General features: G+C 52.9%; 1 pseudogene; it reads left to right on the plus strand.

The window, feature by feature from the left end:
* The first annotated feature begins 1,763 nt into the window (after nt 1-1,763).
* LOC144109820 (uncharacterized) lies at nt 1,764-6,937 on the plus strand (annotated as a pseudogene).
* Nucleotides 6,938-8,520: the final 1,583 nt, after the last annotated feature.

The raw sequence follows: 8,520 nt of genomic DNA on the forward strand, positions 1-8,520 counted from the left end.
GAGGGCTCCGGAATAATTTCGACCACCTGGGGCGGTCGCGTTTCGATGGAAGCAAAGAACTAAAGGCAGAGTTTCGATGGAGACAAAGCTCTAAGGCGCCGGTGTGCTTTGCGATGTCAGTGCACGTTCAAGATCCCCAGGTGGTCAAAATTATTGCGGAGCCCTCCACTACGGCACCTCTTTCTTCCTTTCTCGTTTCACTCCCTCTTTTATCTCTTCTCTTACGGCGCGGTTCAGGTGTCCAACGATATATGAGACAGATACTGCGCCAATTCCTTTCTCCCCCCCAAAAAACAATTATCTTTAACGTGCACTGACATCGCACAGCACACGGGCGTCTATGCGTTTCGCTTCCATCGAAACTCTGCTTTTAGTTCTTTGCCTCCATCGAAACCCGGCCGCTGCTCCCGGGATCGAACCAGGGTATTCAGGTTCAGTATAGCCGAGCACCCTTAGCACTAAGCCTCCGCGGCGAGCACATATGCAGAATTCTGTTCGCGTTATAGTACTGTCGGTTTCTGAAGTGAGAAAACCTACGTTCCCGTTCGAATAATTTTCGAGACTACAATAGATAATGCAGGGGAAATCGTGGAAATGGTGGCTCCACCTTAAGTACTCACACGCAGTCAACTCGGTTAGCGTGACTGACGAATCGCATCATGAAGAGATACCTTTTGCTCGGCGTACACTTTGAGCTTCGTGAGCAGCTAGTCAGCGGGAAACGAATGCGCATTATGAGAACGCTGCGTATCTCAGTGTGTATTTCTGGCGTTTTCACGCTACAAATCATCGCGCGCGCACCACAGGCGCGTTACTAGATGCGTTGACAAGATGGTGTCGCACTGGTCGACCAATTAGGAACAAATACAATTTCTACCACCTGTGAATTTTTAGCATACACTGACATCGCACAGAACACGGGCTCTTTTTGAGACGGAGGTGAAACGCTAAGGCGCCCGTGTGCTGTGCGATGTCAGTGCACGTTAAAGCCCTTGTAGCGTCCCTCGCGCAGCGCTCGGCTCGCAGGCCATGGCACGCTGCGCCGGACAAGAAGGAGGAAGTTGGGCTAGGCCGCCGCAGCACGAACAGCGCAGATAAACAGTTCGAACCTCAACGCTGTCGGAGCTGGTTCTTCCTCGCCTTAGTTCCGACAGATTCGGCGACCCGTATTCGAATACGCAACCCCATCCTCCTCCACGGATTCCGCTGGCTCTTCCGCCCTTTCTACCGGCGGCGACCCGTCCCAGAACGCTCAGCCTCGGTGCTCCTGTGGCCGCGTTCCAGCCAGTCAGCCTGCCGCCCATTAGCCCCTGCTCCTGGCTCCTGCAGGCTGAGGCGCATTTCCAACTGCGACGTATCACCAGCCAGGAGACCAAGTTCCTCCATCTGGTGTCGTCCCTGCCTCCTAATGTTGCTGAGGACTTAGTGGACGTCATCAGCTCGCCGGAATCGGCTCGACCCTTCTGTGCTGATAGCGCCTGGGCCGCGTGTCATGTGTCTGCGTTATCGGGCGCTTTCGCCCTGATGTCTGAAACGTTGTCTGTCCGTGACGTCGCTTGTCACATGAGTGCTTTGTATATAGATATGCTCCTTGCGTCAAATAAAGGTTGTTATTGTGCCCGGCATCGGAGTCAGGCTCAGTTCCTTCCTGCCCGCTGCCCGTCTGCGCTCGGCGTCCGGAAAGGGCCGCAACACCACATCTTGTCAGAAGTGGGATTCTCTGGCATTCGAGGGGCGTTGCCTTAACTTCGTCAACCGGCGCCATGCCAGAAGACAACGCAGTCAAGCCCTTTCACGGCATGTTCGCGGTCCCAGCTCTGCCAAGGTTTGACATCGACCGGACGTCCGAATGGCCTTCTTGGATCCAACTCTTTGATGACTACCGCTTCGCCTCGGGCCTAAATGAGCGGAGCGACGAAGCGCAGGTCAGGACTCTATACGATGGGCAGGCGAGCAAGAGAAATCTTCCCGACTTTTGCATTACCAGAAGAACAGAAGCAATACGAAGTCGTCAGAAAGAAGTTCAACAATAACTTCGTCGCCGCAAGAAACCTTGTTTATGAGAGCGCATGCTTTTACCTTCGCATTCAAGGACCTGTAGAGTCAGTCGGCCAATTCGTTACCGTGTTGCACACGCTGGCGGACCGGTGCAAATAAAAGAAAAAAGAGCGCATGATTCGCGACAGGTTCCTGGTCGGCCTCAGGGATGCTAAGCTCTCTGAGTCGCTTTAAAAGGATGCGAATTTGACTCGTCAGCGCTTTGGCAAAAGCGCACTCAAAGGAGACCGTCCTACGACAGCAGCAGCAACTGCGAAAAACCGGCGACAAACACTTGGCAGCGGCGACCAGCAACCTTGACGCGGTCAGCAAGCAAAAGCAGCCCGGAAAGAATTCTTCAGGACAGCACTCGGGCAGCTCTTCAAAGAACTGTGCACCGGGAATACATGGTCGGTGCCCCAGAGTACAATCCTACCGACCAGGCAACCCCGGGTCATGCTCCAACTGGGGTCAAGGAGCGCACCCTAGAGCCGCGTGCCCAGAAAAAGCAGCGAAATGCCACTACTGCGGTTGTTCCGGACAGTTTGCAGCTTGCAGCTGTATGTCGGAAAAAGGCTGCACGTGATGGAAAGAAGGTACAACTTTCATCTCTCCATATGGACAAGGGGGCGTATTTCGTTGGCGCGGTGAACGGGTAGTGCTCTAATTCTCGGTATGTACAGGTCGTCATTAATGGCACTCCGGTGTTCGCTAAAGTATATTCTGGTGCCGAAGTTTCCGTTGTGCTCTAAACGTTGCCCGGTTTGCCTACCAGGCTAGAAAAGTGCGACCTAATCCTAACAGGCCCGTCGAATGAGCGCATTGAATGTTTTGGGAAAGTCTCATGCCAGTGGGAAAAAAAACTGTCCAGCAAATCATGTAGATGGTCTCACCATTACGCTCCGTACTTTTGGGTCTCTCAGCGCTTGAGGCTCTGGAAGTTAAGTTCGCAGACTCGGTCAGTAGCACAACAGCCACTGAAGCTTCCTACCTGCAGCTTTTCAGTGGTATAGGAGCGATAAAAGAATACAAAATTAGACTAAAGCCGAACTCGATACCTTTTGCAATTCATGTTGCGCGTCGCATAGATTTATTTAGCCTTGCGTGACTGAGTTAAGCAGGAGCTCGAGCGTATGGAGCGAGATGGTGTGATCCGCAAATTAGATGAACCAACAGAATGGCGTGCAGGAATTGTGCGAGTACTCAAACCATCTGGAGCGGTTCGTATTTGCGTCCACTTGACGCAATTAAACAAAAGTATACTTCGCGAGCGCTAGGTCATGCCGACAGTTCATGATAGCCTCGGTCTTTTAAGTGGGGCCTCTGTGTTTTCGAAGTTGGGCGCCAACTCTAGCTTCTTTCAAATTAAGGGCTCATTTTTGGCAGCGAGAAGGCTTAACATGACAAGCGCCCGCGCCTAACGTTTGATCGTCTAGCAAGTGCCGGCGTTACGCTAAATAAAGAAAAGTGTTCTTTTGTGGTAACCGAGACAAAATATCTTGGCTGTGTGTTTAGTCGAGATGGCATCAAGCCGGATCCTGAAAAATTTCTTGCTATCAAAGAACCGGCAACGCCAGCTAACGTGCCTGACGTTCGACGGCTGCTCGGTATGGCTAATTATCTGGCAAGATTCATGCCAGATTTGGCTTCGAAAACGGTGCCTTTACGTCACTTGCTTTTGAAGGGTTCCGAATGGACTTGGGGACCAGCCGAAGAGCAAGCGCGGTCGTACGTCAAAGACGTTATCTCTTCGACGCGCATCATGACTGACTATGATGCAAAGTACCCTACGATTCTTTCCGCTGACGCATCATCATTCGGTTTGGGGGCCGTACTGATGCAAGTTCAAGCAAACAATGAAAAACGCTCTGTTGCATTTGCGTCACGCTCGTCGACGCCTGCCGTAACCAGATACTCTCAGATTGAAACGGAAGCATTGTCAATGATTTTGGCGGCAGAACGATTCGAAGGGTACATCAAAGGTCTTGAAATTTTGTTTGAAACCGACAACAAACCACTTGTAACGTTTTGGGAAAATCACCTCTAGATGTTTTGCCACCTCGTATTCAGCGCTTTCGCATGAGACTCATGCAGTTCAGCTTTGCGGTTGTGCATGTCCCGGGTAAGAGCCTCGTTACTGCAGATGTGTTGTCTAGAGACAAGATTGAGGGAAAACAAATTGATGCTCATGCGCTGAATGTTAACGAAATCGCCAAGTTCGTTTCTGGCTGTTTGACAAATGCCGCCGAGGCTAGCCTTTTGAACGAGTCAAAGCTGAACAAGCAGCCGATGAAGTCTGTCAAGCTTGCGTAAAATTCAGCCGGGAAGGCTGGCCAAAGTTCTCATTGTTGTCGATGGTCTTGCGTCCATACTGGCAGGAAAGAGCAGCGCTGACAGTCGCTGAAGGCGTGCTACTCAAAGGTGTGCGGCTGGAGATCCCACAAAAATTACGCGCAGAGGTCTTGATGCGCTTCCACGAGAGTCACCAAGGAAATGAAAAATGCAGAGTTTGAGCCAGATAGTCCGTATGGCGGCCTGGGTTGAGTTGCCAGCTGAAAGCTTTGGTGACCGATTGCCCAGTGTGCGCGGAGCACAGGGAACAAAAGTCAGAACATGTTGAAGGCGGCTATCATCGACCGCAGGTAAGCTTCCGAGCGCAGCAAACTCCAGCAGCTCCTCAGCGCTACAGAGCTTGGTGACAACACCCTTCGCAGTTCCTCCGACGCGTGCGCCAGCTTCTTGAAGACTGCTGCTCAGCACGACCACCTTCGGCGTGAGTTGTTCCTTCAGCATCTTCCCCAACACATGGTCCCCATCCTCGCAGCGGCCGGTGATGTTTCATTAGACAAGCTCGCTGAACTCGCTGACCGTGTTGCGGACAACGCACGGCTCCCCAACGTCAGCTCTGTGGCCAGTCCGCCTCCAACTACTGCCGCAGACTACCAGCCTGCCAGCATCTAATGTCAACTTAATGCTGTTGCCAGGCGGTTCGATGACCTCGCGCTCTTACCACGCCGTTCGTCGCCAAATTTCCGGTCATGCCGCGGCTCCCCGCCACCTTCGCGTTCTTCAGAGCCCCAGGCATCTGACGCGTGGCCCGTCACCTTGCCCTCGGCTGTATGCTGGTACCACCGTACCTTCGGCAGCTCTGCCCGCAAGTGCACCCACCCGTTCTCCTGGTCGGGAAACGCTGCAACCAGCCACTGACGGCGGCAAATGGTGCGGGTGGACGGGCATGTCGCCTATTTTATGTTTCGGGCAAGATCACTGGCGCTCGCTTCCTGGTCAACACGGGAGCATAGGTCAGCGTCACAGCGGCCTCTTGGGCAGATCGCTGTCGCAACAACCAGATCTCCCCGCTTCAAGCGATCAACAACTGTCTCATTCGCACGTACGGCCAACGGTCCCTTACGCTTAACCTGGGAACACGCCCCACGTTTCGTTGGATCTTCACTATCGCTGACGTCTCGCAAGCTGTTCACGGCGCGGACTTCCTCAGTTTCTTCAACCTAGCAGCCGACATGCAAGCTCATCGCCTCATAGACCTCAGCACGCACCTCTTCGTCAATGGCGCACTCTCCTCCGCTGCGGTGACGGCTTCGCGCTCTGTTTAGCTGTATGCGAAAGTTCTCGCTGATTTTCTCAACCTGACAAAGCCGCGCAGCAGAGAGTTACCAGTGAAGCACTCGATCACCAACCACATTGTGACATCGGAACCCCCGGTGTTTGCTCGCCCTCGCCGCTTGTGTGGAGAACGCCTCGCTATCACCCGCCGTGAGTTCCAACATATACTTGAACTCGGCATAGTACGCCCTTCCTCCAGCAACTGGGCATCGCTACTTCACATGGTGGCAAAGAAAGATCCGGGCGACTGGAGACCATGTGAACATTACCGCGCCCTTAATACTCACATTTTACCAGACCGCTATCCACTTCCTCACATACAGGACTTCACATCAAATCTGGCTGGGTGCACGATCTTCTCTAAACTGACTTAGCGAAAGCTTGTCATAAAAATCCTGTGGAGCCAGCTGATATTCCCAAGACGGCCATTACCACACCATTGGGCCTCTTTGAGTACGTGCGGATGCCTTTTGGCTTGCGCAACGCCGCACAGACTTTTCAGCGAATTATCAACGATGTTACGCTAGGCCACGACTTCGTGTTTGCTTACATCGATGATCTCTTCGTCGCAAGTTCATCCGGTTCTGAGCATGAAGCTCACCTGCGCGGCCTCTTACAGCGACTTGATGAATATGGGCTAGTCATCAACACGAGCAAGTGCCTCTTTGTATCTTTGGCGTAGCTACAATAGCGCTCCTAGGCCACCTTGTCACTCCACAAGGTATTCGGCCTCTCAAAAGCAAAGTCCGGGCCATTAAAGATTTCCCCGCCCCCACGTCACTTAAAAAGCTCAGAAGATTCATAGGCCTCCTGAACTTTCACCGCCGCTTTCTCCCGAAGTGCGCCTCTTTCCTGAAGTCTGACCGATCTTTTGTCTACTAAAACAGATTCTGCTGCGCCAATTGAGTGAACTGAAGACGCTGCAGCTGCATTTTCTGCTGCCAAGAAGGCGTTCGCAGAAGCCAATTTGCTCACACACCCAGTTCCTGACGCTCCACTGCGCCTCGTCACCGACGCCTCGAGCATTGCCGTCGGCGCAGTTCCCGAGAAGCACGTCTCTAGTTGGAAGCCTCTCGGTTTTTTCTCCCAAAAGCTGAAGCCACCTGAGACTAAACACACTACCTTCGGTCGAGAAGTGCTCGGTGTGTACCTCGCCGTCAAGCATTTTCGCCACTTCCTGGAGGGCCGGGACTTTCACTTCATCACGAACCGCAAGCCCTTGACGTTTGCCTTCCAAAGGAACCACAGCAACTACACTGCACGCGAGATTCGCTAACTGTGTTTTATCTACGAGTTTACAGTCGATCTCCGTCCATGGCCCGGAGAATGCTGCTGCTGACGCACTTGCTCGTGTTAGTGCAATGGCGTCCGAATCACCAGTGGACATGGAGGAAATAGCGGCTGCACAGCGCTATGATCCAGAGCTGCATCGTCTTCGCTCCTTCTCCACGTCCATGCCCTTCGCCGAATGTCCACTGCCGGTTTCCTCTGAATTCTTTACGTGCGAGACATCCACTGCCGTTTTGCGCCTCTACGTAGCTTTGGCGTTCCGTCGCGCCATTTTTGATAAACTGCACCGCATGAGCCACTCTGGTATTCATGCGACGCACAAGCTGATCACATCTCGTTTCCTTTGGCCAAGCATCAATGCTGACTTCCGCCACTGGGCACGAACCTCCAATCACTGCCAGCACGTCAAAGTTCACCAGCATACCGTCACGTCAGCCTCTCCTTTTCGGCCGCCTGACGGACTGTTTTCCTTACGTTCACATAGACATTGTTAGACCGCACCCGTTATCACGTGGGGCCATAGGCTTTTCATAGAAGTTTTCAGCCCCATAGTCTTTCGTTCTCGGGTACTGACAGAACCGAGCGAAATTATTCAGATCTGGAGCGCAAAGCTCTGGCTCTAGTTTCTAGGGTCTCGAAATTCCGACAGTACCTACTCGGTAAGCCATTCACACTATTTACTGATCATAAGCCGCTTGTGGGACTTTTTCATCCTGATCGGCTGGCACCAGTTATGGCCGCCGCCCAAATCCAGGGATGGGCCCTGCTGCTGAGTGCATACGACTACGTCATCAAACACCAGCCGGGAAAGGAGAACGTTCCAGCAGGTGCCCTTAGCCGCGTTCCTACGTCCGCAGCGTCTCAGCCAGAGACACTGAAAGGGACCGGGGATGGCGAGTATGTGTTCCTCACTGAAAACCTCAATGACGGTGTTATGTCCGCGAAGCAACTGGCCGCTCTCACCTCGCACGATGACGACTTGTGGATAGTGGAAAAATGGGTGTTGGAAGGATGGCCAAAAAACATGGGGCCCAAGGACCTGCATTTGCGACCATACTTCAATCGGAACGCGGAGATAACGTAGAGTCATGGGCTTCTATACTGGGGCCATCGCGTAATCGTGCCTAACAGCGCAAGAGAGGGACTGTTACGCCTGCTGAATGATTCTGATCAAGGTATTTGCTCAATGGAGCGGCCAGGCCGCTCCCTGCTGTGGTATCTCGGAATTGATAACGAGATTGAGAACATCGTTAAGTCGTGTCACAGTTGCGTACAAGCAGTGCCTATGCCCCCCCCCCCAAGCAATCCCCGGTCGCATGGCCAGAAACGGGCGAGCGTTGGTCCAGGCTGCATATTGACTTTGCGGGGCCGATCGATGGACACATGCTACTGATCGTGATGGATTCACATAGTAAATGGATCGAAGCGGTACCCCTGAAAAGCATCACCACCAACGCCACTATAGAAGCCTGGCGCACCTTGTTCGGCACGTTCGGATTGCCCAGGATGCTGGTTTCTGATAATGGCCCACAATATACAAGTGCTGAATTTCGGGAGTTTATGAAGCTA

Source organism: Amblyomma americanum, chromosome 11, assembly GCF_052857255.1.
Source record: "Amblyomma americanum isolate KBUSLIRL-KWMA chromosome 11, ASM5285725v1, whole genome shotgun sequence".
Lineage (NCBI taxonomy): Eukaryota > Metazoa > Arthropoda > Arachnida > Ixodida > Ixodidae > Amblyomma > Amblyomma americanum.